Source organism: Mytilus californianus, unplaced genomic scaffold, assembly GCF_021869535.1.
Source record: "Mytilus californianus isolate M0D057914Y unplaced genomic scaffold, xbMytCali1.0.p SCAF_1, whole genome shotgun sequence".
NCBI lineage: Eukaryota > Metazoa > Mollusca > Bivalvia > Mytilida > Mytilidae > Mytilus > Mytilus californianus.
In genome coordinates, this window is record NW_026262581.1 from 126906829 (window position 1) to 126926482 (window position 19654).

Here is a 19654-nt window from a genome sequence, read left to right on the forward strand (position 1 = left end):
CCAAGAAGATTGGAACTTGTTTTTATCCGAAATTTGCCATTATAAATTTGTTTAAAAATTTAAGAAAAAAAAGTGTATTTTTTGCTCACTTATTTTTTTCCTGGTATATCTCTTGGTTAAAGTCAAATTAAACAATAAACAATTATGTACCTGTTGAATATCTGCAAGGAGATAAGTAATCTACAGAAAATATATAACTTCCTCTTACTATAAACCAGCCGAACATTTGCATGTATTTATCTGTCACAACATTTGGATTTTACTTATGTAGACGAAATCACAACGAACGCTGAAAAACTCTGCGCGGTTTGAAAAATTGTGTCCTGCCTTTTTGTTTTAGTTGTAATCTCCGTCTTTTTATTTTTCACTCTATTCGGTACTGCCTTTTTTTTAATTAGTTTATCCTGACTTTTTTTACATAAATTGTCATCCTGCCTTTTGCGTTTTGCCGTGTTGCTCATCCTGCCTTTTTTTTAACTCAAAACTCTTGTCCTGCCTTTTTTTTCAAGTTTCATTCTAGCCCCAACCCCCTCCCCCCTAAAAATCAAATGGTAACTCCGTTAGAATTACCGTTTTATTAGTTTTACTCAATACGTCTTATTTACGTAAAGGCCGCCATGTTTGTCAGTAAACTTCAGACAAGACACGTCAAATAGTATTACAATTAGTCCGACGATTTCAGAAAAAAATCGAAAAAAACAGGACGGACTTGCAAAGCTAGCTGAAAGTAATGACAATAGTTTACAGGGGTTGAGCTGAAAAAAGATACGATCGATTAATGGATATACTATCTTATTTCGAAATCGGCTATAATGCTATAAGGGAACATTCAAAAAGTATGTACAACTAATTATTGAAAGATTTCAAGTTGTTTGAAATACATACAAACCTGGCATTTAAAAGAAAACAATAATGCTGTGTAGAGTTTTGAAACGCAATCTCACTCACTCACTCGCGGAAGCACACACGACCATTTTTTTCATACTATACTTCACCAATTGTCTTAAATCAAATGGAAACTTGGTCCTCCATAACATATATTGCTTATTGCGAAATATCACACGGGAGTTTTCTTTAAAAACTGGTATTGATAAGTATATCGCCCACAAACTAAATATACTTTATATGTTAAAAAAGTAATTTAACGGATTAGTAAACATACACAGTACTGTGTTTGATACACAACAACGATATGAAAAAGAAGATGTGGTATGATTGCCAATGAGACAACTCTCCACAAGAGACCAAATGACACAGAAATTCCTTTGATTTTATCTACATTTGTTTGCTTAATGTCTTCCGGTGAATAAATAAGGTTTGCTTTTAATCAATTTATTTATGGTCCATTCTTTTCTTATGTACATTGTATGTCTGGAATTTTGGTCTTATGCCGTCTGGATGCCAGCCTTCAATCAATGACGTGAAATATTTGTAATCTAATATGCAAACAAGTCTGTGTCTGACGACCTCTTTGAACTTTTATGATAGATGTCTGTAGTAATGTTTCTGATATGGTATTTCATATATAAATTATGGATATTTTAATGATAATATATCCGACACTGTCACATTAGATAACTGGCCCTTACAAAGAAAAAGACATTTATCTGACTGGTCCTCTTAAAGATACTTGTATTTTTATCGAAACAAATGTCGTGTTTCATTTATGCATTCAAAGAATTCGAAATTATAGGGAAAGGTATGTCCTAAATTCTTAGTTGTTTAAAATTAGCAAGACGGCATACATTTATTGAGAATATTAATTGTAATGATTAAAAAATTACTAAATAAACATGCATGTAAGACTGAATTGTATAAAGAAGAGTTGGATTACATTTCAAACTCTAAATTTTCAGAAAGCTATTTCTATGGGTTACCTAAAAGTGAGGAAATTTCAAATGCGGTATCAGAACAGAACAGTGAATACATCGAACTTTTAAGACCAAATGATTTAAAATTTCGACCTATTGTGGGCGAAACCAACAGCGTCACACAAAATTAAGCCATTTTATAGACATTGTCATTAAACTTTTATGTCTTGAAGTTCCCAGTTTTATACAAGACTATTTGGAATTTTTAAATCATCTACCAACAACTGTAAATCCTAATTCAGAACTCAATAATTTTGATATTGTCAGTCTCTACACAAATATCCCACATGACTTAGGAATTACAACCGTAAAATATTGGTAAGAAAATACGGAAAACGTCATTGAAAACAGATTAACAAAAGATTTTATCCTTGCATCTTTGAAACTTATATCAAAAAGAAATAGTTTTTACTTTAACAGCACATACTATCATCAGAAAAAAGGAACAGCTATGGGTACTAAAATGGCGCCTTCATACACCACATTAGTACTTGATTATTTGGAACAATTATTATACGAGAAAATGGACCATAAATACGGAAATGAATTTGCCATTTACATACGTCAAAACTGGGAACGATTTCTTGACGATTATTTTATAATTTGGAATTCGGATATATCTGTCTCAGATTTTCATTCTGATTTTAATTCTTTAAATCCACATATTCGTTTCACAAATAACAGAAATGTCAACAAAATGCCGGTTTTGGATATTTTAGTACTTATAACGTAAGACATTGAAATTGTCATAGATATCTTCTCTGAAGACACCGATACACGTATGTATTTAAATTTTTACTCAAACCATCCAAAACATGTAAAATTAAATATACCTTTTAATATAGCGTCAAGAATAATTACCATTACAAGTACAGAACTATTACGCAATAAAAGATTGGAAGAATTAAAAGTGTATTTAAAAAAGCAGCAATATCCGGAACAAGTGATAGATTACGGAATTCAAAAGGCACTGCTAAAAGGACCAACCATTACAGAATCACGGCGATCCGAAACAACCGAAGAATCATCAACCAATTTAGACAAAATTATCCCGTTTGTCACAACATATAATCCACGAGATTATGATATATTACCTTCATGCGACAAATTGAAAATAATTTACACAAAAGTGAAAAAATGGACAAAGTCTTTCAAAAAAAAAAGAAGATTATCAACAGTAAAAGACAGTCAAAAAGTCTAAAACGATATTTCACATCTTCAAAATTCCACTTTAATGAAACTTTGCCTATTGTTACAACATGTACCGATAAACGATGTATGACATGTCCAGAGAAGAAAGTTCAATTTATTTCAAAAATGGAAAGCATTTCACAGTTAAACAAAATTTGTCTTGTAAAAGTTCAAACGTCATTTATTCTCTCATATGTTCAAATTGTGAGGAATTCTATATTGGAGAGAATTACTATTAAGGTTATCAAAATTAAATCTATAAAGTATGAAACGTACACTGAGAGAACGGCAAAAATATGTGAAACTAGTTAGCACCTGAGATCACCCCCAGTTTTTGGTGGGGTTCGTGTTGCTTAGTCTTTAGTTTTCTATGTTGTGTCATCTGTACTATTATTTGTCTGATTGTCTTTTTATTTTTGGCCATGACGTTGTCAGTTTGTTTTCGATCTATGAGTTTGACTGTCCCTTTGGTATCTTTCGTCCCTCTTTTAGTAACATTAAATAAGCATAAAATCGAGTTTGTGACCTAAAATTTATACAAATTCAACAGATTTTCCCGCATTTTCGTATAATAGAATTTTTCGGATTCGGACTATGACGTCATACGAAATTCACCGCAAAAAAAAACAACAGAAACGGCCATGGTGGATGAGTTTGGAATGTAATTCGTTATGTGTAAGAAGTAGTTATTTGGAAGGATTAATATCCGAAAATAAAGAATCGGTAAAAAAAGATATGTAATTGCTATTTTTTTACTTCAAAATAACTTGATATTTCAAATGTGCATAACAAGAGTTTTACAAAAATCTGCAAAATATGAATGATTCGATAGCCCGGGCCGAACATCTGATTTTTTTAAATGTCCAACTATTATGTTACAATTTAAAGAAATGACGTTTTAACGCTATTTTGTAAGAGGGTCCACGACATAGTCGCTTATTATTTCCATTACACTGCTCTTAGTATATGATATTTATTTATATTTCCAGAATGTGCAATTGCTGCACTTTGTTGTTCGAAAAAAAAGAGATATGTTGAACGTTTATGTTTAAAGCTATGTGATAAACTAAGTGTCAAGTATTTTTGTTACGCGTTTGTTTTCTGGAGAAAAAATGCCGACGTCGTAAATGATTTAAGTAATTTGAAGTCGTTACGTTTGTGGACTCAGTTTTGTGCACGCCGTCAATGTACATAGACAGCAAACCAACCATGAAGATTTAACAATCATCAGGGCTAACGACCATTTCCATTGTTGTTCTAATGAACGATTTTAAATATTTCCGTTGTATATGGTCAATCGTCAAAACAATTTTCTCAAGAAGAAGAAAGAAAATTATTCATAAACATTCTCAACCCGGGATTAAATGATTAATTTTTACGTAACATTTTAAAGAATTTACTCACATTTTAAAATCACATTAGTAGTCTCCCTTGTATTTGTTAACGTCATACTATTGTTAACGTCAATCAACTGTTTTATAACACTTATGTATACAAGTCACATTACCTGAAAATATGCGAAAGCAGTGAAAGCGCTAGTAAAAGTGATGAATTGAAACCGTTATTATTAGGTCTTTCCACTTTTCCCTGGAAAGACCTATTGATTTTGTTCTGATTATTAGGTCTTTCCACTTTTCCGTGGAAAGACCTATTGATTTTGTTCAGATTATTATTTTTTTTTTCTTCCGCCTAATTTTTTTCTTTTGTTGTGTTCCTGTTTTATAAGATGTCGCTTATATATTTGGAATATGATATCGTACAGTTTATACGCTTTTGAAACTAACACTGCTTAACCGAACACTTTACGTTGTAAGAGTTATCTCCCCAAACACTGTTTTTCTTGTGGCCACTACTCCTTCACAACCGTAAAAGTTTACGACAAATTTATTTTACCAAATTGCTCGTTACATCTTCAGAATTAGGATGACCATTTGGATCGAAGCTATCCGGAGACTCCATATGAGAGTTATTCCTCCTTATGCATTTAATATAAGTGATATGCATTTCTAACTGGTAAACCATTAGTGATGGAAACTTAGGGTCTCTTGATTTGAGGTCATTGGTCCGAAAAAATGAAAATTAGATCGAGGTCAAAGGTCAAGGTCATATTCTAAATTTTGATTTTGGCTTATTTTCACTTCTTTCCCAAAACTTGATAAGATATCGACAAATTATTTTTACTAAATTGTTAGTTGTGACATGTCGTAACATGTAAATTTTGATTGCAAGGGTACGTTGACCGTAAAGGAGAGTTTTCTCCCTTTTTATATTTAAAATTACATGTATGGTGGTATAACTCATTTACCAAGTATAATAAAGACCAGGGTAATTTGATTAAAGGTCCTTGGTTTATTACCTTGACATTGAGCTCAAGGTCAAAGTTGAAATTGACGTTTTATGTTTTGACCTTTGCTTTAACTTCAAATTTAGACACGATAAAGCTATGGGACTCTTTTCACTAGGTTGCAATTTACATGAGCTTGAAAATCCAACAGGAAATGACTTTGTGTAAACCGGAAGTAGCTTTGTTTTGTACTTATCTGATGTTAAAGTATATAGAATCATATATTTTTGGAATCAGTGTCAAGTAAACTATCAAATAATACCGGAAGTGACATTTTTCAGACCGGAAGTAACAAATAACCTCCCTTATTTCAATAAAATTATTTAGAAACCATATATTTTTGGAACCAGCGTACATTAAGGTATCATTTGACACTGTATATGACACTTAAAACCGTATTTTAATATTTTCATATCAAAATGAATCGTAAGAAGTGGAAAGACCTTCAATTGTTCTCTGAACAATTGGTTTTTGATCTTTTATTAATTTTCTTAAATATATATATTTCCTTTGTCTATATAATTAACAGTGTGGTATTACACGCGCGTCTTAGAAGGGACGTAACATTGTATCGTAGCCGGTCCGTCCGCATGTCCATTACTCCTTCATTCAAAATTTCAAATTTGCTCTTACCAATTCCCATAGAATTCGCAACATTAGGATTGAAAGAAAAAAAGCTCTCTTTTGATTTTAAAATACTTTAGGGTGTCACTCCTGAGCTGCGGGACCTCACCGTCAGATTTGAGAAAACTTGTTGCACTTACTCCAATATGCTTGGAATGATTTCCTTGAAACTTTACACTTTTGTTGGGATTAAAAGATTGAAGCCTCCTTTCGATTTTGACAATTTCTTGGTTTGCTTTCCAGAGTTACGAGACTTCAACACTCTGATTGAATTAAAATTTTCACAATTTGTACCATAAGTTGAGTATGCTTAAAACTTTCTACAGTTGTTAAAATAAGTGACGGTAAGAAATCGTTCGATTTTGAAATTTTCTGACCTGTCATTCCAGAGTTATAGGACGATAACCGTCAGATTAGTAAAATGTAATATTCTACATGTCAAGCACTAGAGAAACCAGATACGGTAAATTTATTCATTGATCTGGGATCGAATACCTATTGATTCTATGGTCAATGCGTCTAAGTCAAGGTAACTAAAAACAAGAGGCTGTCAGAGTGACAGCAAACCGGATTTCCCTGCATGAAAATGAAATTTCCAAATTTGGACCCCAAACATGATCAAGTAAAAAAAAGTTTAGATTCAGCTTTTCAAAGAACCCCAAATATTCAATTTTTGTTGAAATCAAACAGTTTAATTTTGGACCCCTGATTAGGACCAACTTGAAAACTGGGCTCAAAATCAAAAATCTAAATACACGTTTTTTGATAAACAATATAAGTTTTAGTTTTTAAAGGAGTTTGCTCCATAAAAACATATATATATTTATATATATATATATAGCATTCAGAAAATTAGTTTATACAGAATAAAAAACAAGCCTACCACATAATTCTTCAAAACATTTAACAAAAAAAAAAAAATTAAAAAAAATTCCAAAATATCATTTATCATTAATACTATAATAATAATTAATCTTAATCTATAAAACTTATCTGTAATTAATTTCAAAATATATAATAATGAGCAGTAAATTTCAAACTATATTTATACTGTCCTACAGAGCTTATCATCAACAACACTTAGGAAACACAAAATTTTCAAATAAATCTGTCACTCCAATCTGGGACTATTATACTAACGGGACCTGAAACGGATCGATCTGTTGAGATTTCATTGTCCCGATAGCGGATTATTTATCTCTTGTTTTGATTGACAGCTTATCGTGTCACGTGGTTTATTAGCCTACGATGCATGTAAACAACAGATTTCGGCGAACAAGTCAGCGTATAGAATACCGTTAAAATTGGTGGATTTAAAATGAAAAAGAAATAATTAAATGCAAGCAATAAAAATATATAAATTAACAAAACCATTTTACCAAATTAAATACATTTACTAAAAAAGAAATGCTTTTACACAGGAATGAAGTAATGCCGGTTAAAATAAGTTTTTCTCAATTTTAACTAAATCATCGAATTTGTTTCGGAAAAGATAAATACTTTTCTTATAGTTTATGAACAATTAGTTATAAGTAGTCAATTAGTGTTGAATTAACAAATTTCTCGAAATGCCGGCGCTGTACTTGACCGCTTAGAAAACAACATTTAGAAGGTTAATAGATCATGATTAATCCTAATAAAAACAAAAATTGTGCAATAAAAAAAGACGTGTTAGGAATTTCAGTTAATAATTTATCCCTATAAAAACTGTTGCTAGGATATCACACAGGTCAATTATTTCAATAGCCCATTGTTTTCCGAGGTCCGTGTTACACCTAAATTTCTCAAAGTTAAATCTAATTTGGCTTGTCTTTGATCAAAAATAATTTAAAACATTTGCATTTGTTTCATGATAGTTATTATTGTTTCAAAATGTGCAGTAAAACAGACTTTTTGCATTTGGATGGGGATATCGATCTACATTTTTTTTTATTTTATGTTGATTACACTGATGTTGATGCTGGCGATTGTTCCAACAATGTGCTGTCAAAGCCATTAAAGGTTGCTATAACTGCAATTGCTAAAACCAGTATATTCTTGCCCTACGTGTGCCAAAGAACTGAAAAGGGTCACCGTTTTCTGTGTGCATATGAGAGGTCAACATAAAGTTCACAACATCAAAGGTCTAACACAGCTCCAGCATGTGCAGCTACACCATCAACTGACCACAATAATAAGTTCGGAATGTCAACTACTGATTTTCAAGGGGTTTTTGATTCTGCCTTTACACAGACATTTGAAGGCATCATAAATTGTCCATTCCGGAAAGTTCCGTCTCTACAAATGGTAAACACAATGTAACAATTGTAAAAGATATATAAGAGATAACCAACCTGTCATGCAACAACTAGACTAAAATTTGCCTTATAAGACCTGTTTTGGTCCATATTTCTAAGAAGCGACTTAACATCAGAACTAATTGAAAATAAAGAAGTGTTTGCTTCATTTTTCCCAACTTAGACAACTGCATGCCTATTATTAATTCTGGAAGTTGAACAGTTTTCATTTAATTAAGTATTCTCTTTCGGGGACTTTTAGACAACATTAGACAACATTATTCAAAACCGGGCATTTCTGCTCTCACAAAATTCTACTACAAACTTGACTGGTTGCCAGTAATAGGCGAGTCAGCAATCCACACTCGACTACAAAGCTGGGTATATCAGTTTCTTCCTCTTGGTAAGGGAATTCAGAACCATTCTTCGTCAAAAGTTTGTGACATTTCAACTACATGCATCTATTAATTCCTATACCATAAAAAATAGAGGCTTAAGGAACAGATTCTGTTTGCTTTTACGGTGAAACATTATTTTAGCAAATTGTGTCTCAAACCTGTGCATTCAGTATACACACTGGAACACATACTTTCCTTGTTTTAGATAATTCGTGGACATGCAGTCACACACCAGATTAAGACTCAACAAATTTGATAAAAAATACTCTACCTCATTTAAGCCTCTTCGCAAAGTTCTGACGGACAAGACAAATGTGCACCTATGAATAACTTTACTTTTCAATTACTGTGAACCTCTCACCTGAAGCATGAACAAATGTGAACTCTTGTATATAAATAAATAGAAGGAGTGCTTTAAATTATTTATTTTTGTACAATTTCATATAGTCATAATGCATATGTTACAATTGGTAATAAATCTGGCATTATTGTCACACTCATTTTCACTTATATCTAATGATCTAGAAGTAGGCATGTACAAACATTCAGGATGTTTACTGTTATCAAGTTGTGCCTTCAATCTATAGTAGAATAGTATTATTGTATTTGTATGGTTTATCCAAAATCACAAAAAACTTGTGACCAAAAATCCGATGACTATCTGCTACTTCATCAGTTTTCTCCCTCTGTTTGCATTCAGTATCATCTTGAATATTGAAAAATTACGCAATGAAGGCGCGCTGACACTATCAAAACAAAATGGCGAATCGACAAATCTTGCGCAGGTAAAGTATCGTTCTAACGACCGTGCTGTTGAGTATAATTACACTGATTGGTGTAACAGCTTCCAGTCGGTTAGTATAATAGTCCCAGTTCCAATTATAATTTTGTTAGTTGATAATTACAACATAAAATTGAGAATGAAAATGGGGAATATGTCAAAGAGACAACAACCCGACCAAAGATGTTTGTTATCTTGATAAAAGGTGGAAATTATTGCATGAATAAAACCGATACAATCATTGATAGACTATCTATCCATATACTTATTTTTTTACACCATTTCTGTTCAGAGGGAAATAACTCAAAATAAATAAGTCATATAAGTATAACTTTTGCTACTGAAAGGTCTACAACTCAACAACGAGAAGCTAGAATCGTGAAAATTGAACTTGACCTTCATTTAGTAACAGAAAACAACATATCTAAATTTGAAAAGATTTCGTCAAAGCGTTGTAATGTAAATGAACGGACACTGTTTGGAGCCGCCCGCCCGCCCGCCAGCCCGCCAGCCGTATATCCCCAAATCAATAACCGATTTTTCCTTCGAAAATCCGGTTAATAAAAAGTGCAAAACGATTTAAAATCAATGACCTTAAATAGTATTGGTTTCAAACTTAGATATATGGTACCATATACGGAGAGATGGATCCCATTTGATTTTTAGCATACCATGGCATTCAAGCTGTTAGATTGCATCAAGATTTAAAAATCATTTCCATTGCAATATTTGTATTCTCTATACAACCTATGTTTGGAAACCACTGTTAGAAATCCCTATTCAAACCAATGCAAACTTACAGCTGTCATTTTGAACATTGCCAGTCACAGACTTTTCAAACCAGTTTGCATTGGAAAAGATGACAAGGAGAAAATATCATTTCTGAAACTTTCCTTCGCCAACAAAGGTCTCGAGGCCATCAACTTGGGCAATATCCTTTATCATACTAGTAATCAGTTCACTCGAAATACCTCCTTATTTTAAAGATCAGTCTGTACCTATCATTTCTTATACATATACCAAACCAATTGCAACTAAAATTTTTAATTACAAACACGTGTTGCAGGATCTCAATGTTGACGACTTCAATTTTAAACCCCTCGATTGTACCTGTGCTAGTTCCCCATTCATATATAATCCGACTGGCCACAAAATTACTGGTGACCTTAAAATTGCCAATAACACTTCTCTGCGAAATGTGTTATCCAACGGCCCGAAATATCGTGAGCCGAAATCCATCAATTAGAAACACAACTTCAAAATTCTGATCGATTCAGTCGAGGATTATGCCAGGCTATGGGTCAAACGCGAGAAAGAAGACGCAGATACTCATTTCGAATGGATTAAGGCTGTGAGGTCGTTGATACAAATCAGAATTAAAAAGCAGAATGGGTCTATGAATACCCGTGCTTCATCAAGCTTTTAAGACCCAAATGTTGCAAAACACATGTCCTACCTCCATCACAAATATGTTGTTGCCACCGCAGATAAAGCCCCACACAACATCGGTTTTTTGTGTAAATCACATTACATACTAGTAAACTGCTTGATAAATGAATTAGGTATTGACTATTCACTTGGAAACTCAACATATACCCCCACGACATTTACAAAGGAGGAATTCCTAGATAATCATAGGTCTGTTCTGTGTTCCTTTGGAATTTCAACCAAAGATGAATAACTGGATCTTCTTTCACGGTATTGGATACTTAAACTACATAAGTGTCCTTACAAACAATGTTATATTGCTGGGTCTTCCAAGTGCTCCACGTAACCTCTTTCTAAATTATTAAAATCAATGTTACCAGCAATCAAAACCGGGCTTCAAAGTTATTGTGAACTACCTATTATAGAAAAGCGTGAATCAGATGTGGATACTAAGAAATTCTAAAGATCTTTTAGAGTACATATAATCTAAGACTCTTTCATCTTGCAATAGTATTAAAACATTTGACTTTCTACACTTTTCACAAGTATTCCCCATTCCAAACTAAAAGACAAATGAAAAGAGTTGGTCCTGCTTTGTTTCATAAAAATGAATGGCCAACGTAGAAACAAGTATCTTATCTTAGGGAGGGATAAATCGTACTTTGTAAAAATCACTCTGATTCAAACAAAAAATTCTCTGGACATCAGATACTTTTGATTTCTTGATTGACAACATATTCGTAATGTTTGGAGGACGTGTTTTTCAACAAACAATCGGCATTCCCATGGGAACCAACTGTGCTCCTCTTCTTGCCGACTTATTCATATGAGGCTGACTTCATACAGGAACTTCTTAAGAAGAAAGAAAGAAGTTAGCAGTATCCTTTAACTTCACTTTTCGCTATATAGGTGATGTTCTCTCACTATATAATTCAAAACTGTTAATTTGTTTAATGCGTCTATCCCGTCAAACTTCAGATAAAGAATACAACAGATACAGTTAAGTCTGCCTCATATCTTGACTTACATCTAGAAATTGATAATGAGGGTCGGTTGAAAACAAAACTTTACGACAAAAGAGATGATTTCAGCTTCCCAATTGCGAGAACTTTCCTTTTCTATGTAGCAACATTCCATCAGCGCTTGCATACAGAGTATATATCTTCCAGTTCATGCGATATTCAAGGGCTTGTATTTCCTATCATGATGTCCTTGATAGAAGGTTGCTGCTCACAAGCAGCTATTAAACCAAGAGTTCAAAGTAGTGAAGTTGAAATCATCCCATCGTAAATTTTACGGACGCCATCACAAGTTGGTTGACCGTTATGGAATATCTGTTTCACAGATGACGACGGATATGTTCCAATTTTCGTAACTACAATCCCGTCCCCTTTACCCCGAATTTGATCTATATCACCGGGTTTGTACTTACATGAGCAACACGACGGGTGCCACATGTGGAGCAAGATTTGCTTACCCTTCCGGAGCACCTGAGATCACCCCCAGTTTTCGGTGGGGTTCTTGTTTACTCAGTCGTTAGTTTTCTATGGTGTGTTTTGTGTACTGTTGTTTTTCTTTTGGTCTTTTTCTTTTTTAGCCATGGCTTTGTCATTTTGTTTTTCGACTTATGAGTTTGAATGTCCCTTTGGTATCTTGCGCCTCTCTTTTATAAAGACACTTATGAAAGAATGCTTTAAACGTAACAGAGACTACGGGTATGGCTTCACAAATAGTGCACATTTAAACAAAATTTAATACTGCTGATATAAAATACATTACAAACAGAATGAATCAGGAAGATTCGATGGTACAAAGTAATTATATCAGTAAGAGACAAGAACTAGTTAAACAATATCCACTCTCCTCTCTTCAGTAAGCAATATTAGTTCAATCCCAACATATTTATACCCTGGTAGATGCTTCTTATATATATTTTTGTATCAATTTAAATGATCATTCACTTTGTATTACACATCATCAATATAAGAAGTATTTTGCTGCTGTCTGTTTGATTGATAGCGATGCTTCAGTCAATAATAAATCAACTTTCTGTCATCACAAAACCTCGTGCTCAGTTTGGTTCACTGAAATTAAAGCAATATAAATATAATGCATTTATAAAAACTTGTGTTCGTACAAAATATGCATATTTTATTACTGGAACATTTATTCTTTAAAACAAAGCATCCCAGATGATGACATTTAAAAAAATATATCGTCTACAGTCTCTAGATACCTGATGATAGATTATCATTTATCTTACCTCCTATACATTTCTAGAAATATGATTTGTTAAAAGCAACCGCGTGGAGACCGTGTATATTTCCTATTAGGTTAATAGAGTTTCATATTGGGTTAGTAGGCGGGGCTTATTTCAATACACGGTTAGTAGTGGTGTTACGTCCCTTTATAAAAACAACACGACGTCGAGGAAAAATCTTAAAGGTTTCAACAGACGATGAAATTGACGATGAACGATTGATTGATTTTGATTTTTGATTTTTGGTGTTTTAACGCCACTTTTAAGCACCGCTTTTGGGCTATTTCGTGGCGGCCAGTTTTTATTGTTGGAGGAAGCCGGAGTTCCCGGAGAAAACCACCGACCTTCAATAGGAAAACTGACAATCCTAGTCAATTAAGATTGGAGTCGAGTGCACCCGTACGAGCGGGGTTCGAACTCACAACCTCAGTGCTGACTGGCTAGTGATTACAGTAGTAACTACTTAGACCACTCGGCCACCGAGGCCCCTAGATGAACGATTGAAATAAATTCATAAAACACATCTAAAGCTAACAAGTTGTTATTGTTGGCATTTGTTTTTGTATAGACCAATGGAAGTAGGTTCTTAATACTAACGGTATTGAAGACTTGTCACTTTGATAGGCTACTAGTCTAAATACCACATGTTAAGATAGTCGGTAAGATAAATTGGTTACATAGTGTGCTAGTGACCTAATACGATTTGAGCTTCGCTCTCACCCAATATGGAATTTACTGACCCCATTTATATCGTATAAGGTCAAAGGCACACTATGTAACTAATAATATTTTCTTGTTTTTTTGCAATGCTGATATGATATAAACGGAAGAGCACTTATAAAACCAGCGGGCTGATACGTGGGGCGGGGGAGTAATTATACATATTAGCATTTCCATATCGGGCCTGGTACGAAATTTCAAACCGGCTTATAGTATGGTTATATCGGTCGGGCGGTTGTACAGATATGATTGGGTACCTATTGTGTGTGTAATAGGAATGGATTAATTCCCTTTTCATTACTTAATTATTTCAGGCTGTTAATTGATTTGCTTGATAATATTTCATTTACATTTGATTTATTCTATTTAGTATTCATATTTTGAGCAAGACTGACATTTGAGTTCCTTTATTTATTTGGCGTTTGCGATAATTTTGCAATGTTATTTATTTTTGCTTAGCATTTTGAAAGACGTTATTTAAATGAAATAATTAAAATAGTTGAATATGAACTAATCGCCTAAAGACGGGTTGCCTGTCTGAAATAAAGCTGCATATTGCAAGCGTCGTGGCGTCATGATGGCTAAGCTAACCTGGTTTTGGCATTAATGTTTGGAAGGGTTTCTGTCTTATATGTTAAGATGTTTTGATGTGTTAAATGTTGAATTGAATATGTCTTGACTTTCTTTTCATTAAATTATTATTTGTTTTGCTGCTTTGAGTATTATTTGAAGTGCCTTGGAATATACTCCATACACTGCATCCAGAACCATCCCCTCACATGTGTAATCAACTTCTCAAACGTTTTTCAAACAAAATCCTTGAAATTGCAATGACAAATTGCACACATAGTGAAGTTGCTGTTATGGTATTGTTTCTTCCTTTTTTCAGAATTGGGAACTTAGTCATTCTCAGCAAATTTAACAAAAGATGGTTCTCCTTCTACAATTCTACCCACATCTTTGAAATTTAACTGAATGATTTTATCGCTATTTCACAATGCATGTATATTTACTAGTCTAATCTAGTCTAGTCTAGTCTTGCAACTTCTATTATGCAGTTTATTTTTATAGATTTTTCTCCCATTATATATTTCTAAATGTTCGTTAAACCATTTTCAATTGTTAACCTACCTTTTAATCCATTTTTGAAATGTTTTACATTTTCATGACTTTGCACTAGCTCCCTTAACCACGTGTCTGGTCATCTCGACCTTTCATCAAAGACGTATTGTTTTAAGCAACGATGTCTCAATATCATACGTAGTTTACTGGCATGAAAATACGGATTTTGCGTTATTAAAATTTGCTGTTACAAAATTTTTGATTTTTTTTTTAAATCAAGGAACGTATCTCCCTCATGCAAAGCTCTGAATCCTTGCAAGGCTTTGGCTAAACTTGTCCTTTTTGGTTTATAGCTCTTCATCTTTTTAATAAGCTTTGGATTTTTAAATATTTTGGCCTCAAGCATCACTGAGAAGACACTGATTGTCTAAATGCGCATCTGGTGCAGAAAAATTGGTACCATTTATGTTATTAAAAATATCAGTTTCAGATCAAGTAAGCCTCCAGTTTCGTACATGATTAACTAAACCGATAGAAAGCTGAAACGGCTTTGCATTTGGGGACTGATAAGGCCCTCCTACTGAAAGTGCCTAGGAAACCGATTTCATCCCTTGTACCAGCCCACTGATCTAATAAGTACTGTTCCGTTATTGTCATGTCAGCAATGCAAAAACATGGTTATCACAAGAAAAAGATGCGATAAAGTTATGTACTTAGAAGTAAATACAAATAAATTTTATGTGTAAAACAATCAATGGCAATCGTTCTGTATAAGGCATCCGTGATGATATTGACATCAGATACGGTTTCAAAGGCTTAATCATACCCCTAATCTGTAAATATATTTAACGTCATGTCACGTAAAAAAAATCATGCATTTTAGGTATATATGATAAGATGTTTATGATATGTTTTTTTTCAATTTCAAATACCGTATAAATCCTCAACCAATTTATCCCTCGAGTAAAGCTCTCGAGATAACATTTTTTGTACATTGGTGTCTCGGGTTTGTGTGATATTGGTAATACATATACTATTCTCTATTTATTCACCTGGATTTAACACTTGTCCTTGTGATCTTTTCCTTTTACAGGTCATGAATAAAATGACTCCAATAACGATGCATATAATCAGAAATCCACCAATTACCCAACCAACTACCGCCGCAACAAAGGGATTATCTGAAAAAGTAAGTAAATTCTTCAAGCTTTGATTACACACCCGTGGTAAAATACTAATATATTCATTTATTATACTTCACGTTAAAATGCCAGATTTTGATTGGTTAGTACGAGGTAGACAATTTATTATATACCATGGCTCACCGGGAGACAATTTTTTTATTGTCACCCTCTCGGCTGACAATGTTTTCTCGGCTTAACAATCTGCTCTATCACCCTCTTAGCTATGTGTTATTTAAATACTCAGCACGTCGTATGCTTTTTATGAATGAGTTACCCGAGATCAGACGATGTAAATGACATTCTACGGGAAATTGCACGAATAAGAACATAAACAAACGATGATCAGAATTTGTTGAAAGCCCATTTTCTTCAATAAAAGTAAGATAATTATTTAACTTTATCGCACCAACCTGTAATCCTGTAAAATACTTTCGTTTTCACATGCTTCACTTCAAATATAACTATTGCAATCGTCGACAAAAGTGGAATTACAAAAAAAAAGTATTTGTTTATTTGTGATAGTTTTCATGTGAGAAAAATACAGTGAGATAGATCATTTAGTCTGTATCTTACCCTTTTCAAACACTCTCTTTTCTACATTTCATTTCTCCTCTATATCTTCCATAGTTTTTTTTTACGTGTACCTTTAGCGGAGATCCTCTATAGGAATTACGATATGTTACTGTAACTGCACAATCCGGATCTTCATAATATTCGGGGGTCACACAAACTCTGTATTCATCACCAGGGTACTCTTCGTCAAAACCAGAAAACGACATGTCATTACATGTCTCATGAAGTTGTTCGCCATCATACTTAACAAATATATCTGCGTGATCATGTATGCGTTCAAGGTCAACTGAGCAGTTTTTACCGAATGTATCTGTAAAATACAAAAAATAAGAGTAAATGCCGTCACACAGCACATTCTTAATATAATAATTATTTCTACTTCTACTTCTACCGTAAAGTGACCACCTTCAAGAAATTAAAGATTATGTCACAGGAGGATAGATAACTGAAAAGACACATATAACAATGTGAATATGCCAAGGTACAAGGACTAAAGTATAATCGATTATTCTTAAACAAGTAAGTAAGTAAGTAAGTAATGTTTATTGAAATAAAGTCCAGACACTGGATTATCATCAAATACAACAATTACAAATGAACATATACATGTGTTTGCAAAGGTACAACCATGATAAAAAGTTAACCAAGGATACCAGGCTCATAATTGTGTACGCTAGACACGCATTTCGGCTACTCATCTATTTATCTGCTAGTGAACTATCAGTCCCCGAGTGTATCATCAGCTCAGTAGTCAGTACTTCGGTATTGACATGATTTATAACAAACTTTTCTAAAATTGTTCGTTTATAAATTTTAAAATTATAAAGAATTTTCGGTTTCAAATCCCTACGGCAAAGTTGACCTTCGATGGATTTGGCTATTTATTTTAGGTCCTTTTTTGGTCATGTAGCTATTCAACTGTTTCGGTTCTAATACCATCCTTTGCTATCAAATGTTCGGCATTGAGCGTTCCTGGTGGGGGTAAATCCAGAAAAGCGCTTCGGACGCATGAAATATAACGTGTTGTTTTCAATTTTTATTTATCTATAAAACGATCTCTTTAAGGCTTTGACTTTCCAAATTCAACAAAAAAAAAGTGTTCACTATCAAAGTTATGTAACATGTGGTAAATGGGCTGGTTCTTCGAAATTTCGTGCGACAGAAGTGCTTTTGTAGATTTACCTTCACCAGTATTTCGCTTTCCCATTCAAAAACATAGTTGTGTTAGGCGGAAGTTGATGATTTGAAAATTTCAACGTACACATAAGTCTTGTTAATGTGATTCTTCTGTATTAATCACTAGTTATTTAATATAAAATGAACCAAAGGTATATTGATATAATGTAAGTAATGTATTAATAATGTGACTTACAAGTAGTCGCTTGACAAAAATATACAAGTGAAAGAAGTAAGACTAGGACAGCATAAATCATGTCTGTTAGTACTCAGTTACAACATTTTGTCTCTTCTGTAATATACTGAAGGAAAAATACAAATAAAGAGCTACATCACAGTCTGATACCAGTGGCGGAACCAGCCATTTTTTCAAGTGGGGTTCCAACCCAGGATAAAGGGGGGTTCCAACCATATGTCCCCGTTCAAGAGCATTGATCGTCAAAAAAGGGGGGTCCATTCACCGGAACCCCCCCCCCCCCCCCCCCCTGGATCCGCCACTGGATACGACAGCAATATGTCGGCAATTCTTTTTTGCTGCAGCAGAATTCATTATATATTTCTAAAACTTTTCATGCAGTAAGATTGAAACTGAGCTATATATAGATTGAAGTTTACAGTCTACATACATAACATAGTCAAGAAATTTGTGTATTTGACAGAAATGACCAATTTATCTTGGCTACCACAATTTTTCTACAAATTTTTATTACAATTTAAACTGTGAATAAAACTTACACCGATTAAGATAAGTTCTTGTTCTGATTCGTCTCATACATTGTCAATTTGTTTGTTCATTTGCTCTTCGAAATAAGAGAGGAAAATTGACTTCTTACAAAATCTAATTAATCCTACAATGAGTGTATGTGCTTGTTTGAGTCGTGTGTGTCGTTATTTACCACATATACAAGTAAAACGAAACACACGCCTTGTAAAATAAAAGCAACAGTAGTATACCGCTGTTCAATAGTCATATTTCGATTAAGCAAAAACAAATCCGGGTAACAAACTAAAAACGAGGGAAACACATCAACTATAAGAGGAAACCAACGGAACAACAGAAACACTGAACTAAAACAAAAGCAAACGCCAAAATACATAGAAACGGACTGCAGATAACAACTGCCATATTCCTGACTTGTTACAGGACATTTTAAGAAAAAATGGTGGGTTGAACCTGGTTTTATGGCTAGCCAAACCTCCCGCATATAGGCAGTGTAGAACAATACCGCAAAAATGAAAACACTACGTGACAGGAATACAGTAAAAACAAACGCAAGAACACTCAGAACAGAGAAATACATAAATAAATAATATAATAGTACATTACAACATGTAAACTGCAGAATAACAACGGAAACCTCCCATGTATTTAGGACAGCACACCAGGACACCAAAAACGAAATTATAAACTGCGCGTCACATGAATGGATCAACGTCACAAAACTTGTAAACTTGATCAGACGACTGCTATAGATGATGTCTTTTTATAACTACTGGGTCAAAACTACTGTAAATGGACGTTTGCCATAGAGGTTATTACCAACTCTGTAGTCAGCACTCCTGTTCTGACATGAATTATCGTTGACGTGGACATTTTCCATAAGTTTACTATTCACCAGCAAAATGTGAAAGCCATTTTAAAGTTTTTATCTACCTATTAAGCCTATGAAATGTATTTCCATAGCCAGATTCGGTACACCTTTAGAAATTTTTGGTTTTGAATATTTTAACTTCGTAACTGATTTGGCTCCCTATTGTTTTGATTC

At 33.6% G+C, this 19654-nt stretch overlaps 1 protein-coding gene across 1 annotated transcript in view; it reads right to left on the reverse strand.

The window, feature by feature from the left end:
• LOC127733608 (uncharacterized) overlaps positions 1-19654 on the reverse strand; it is a 134636-nt gene that overhangs the window by 88798 nt on the left and 26184 nt on the right. The gene's annotated exons all lie outside the window — the stretch shown is intronic.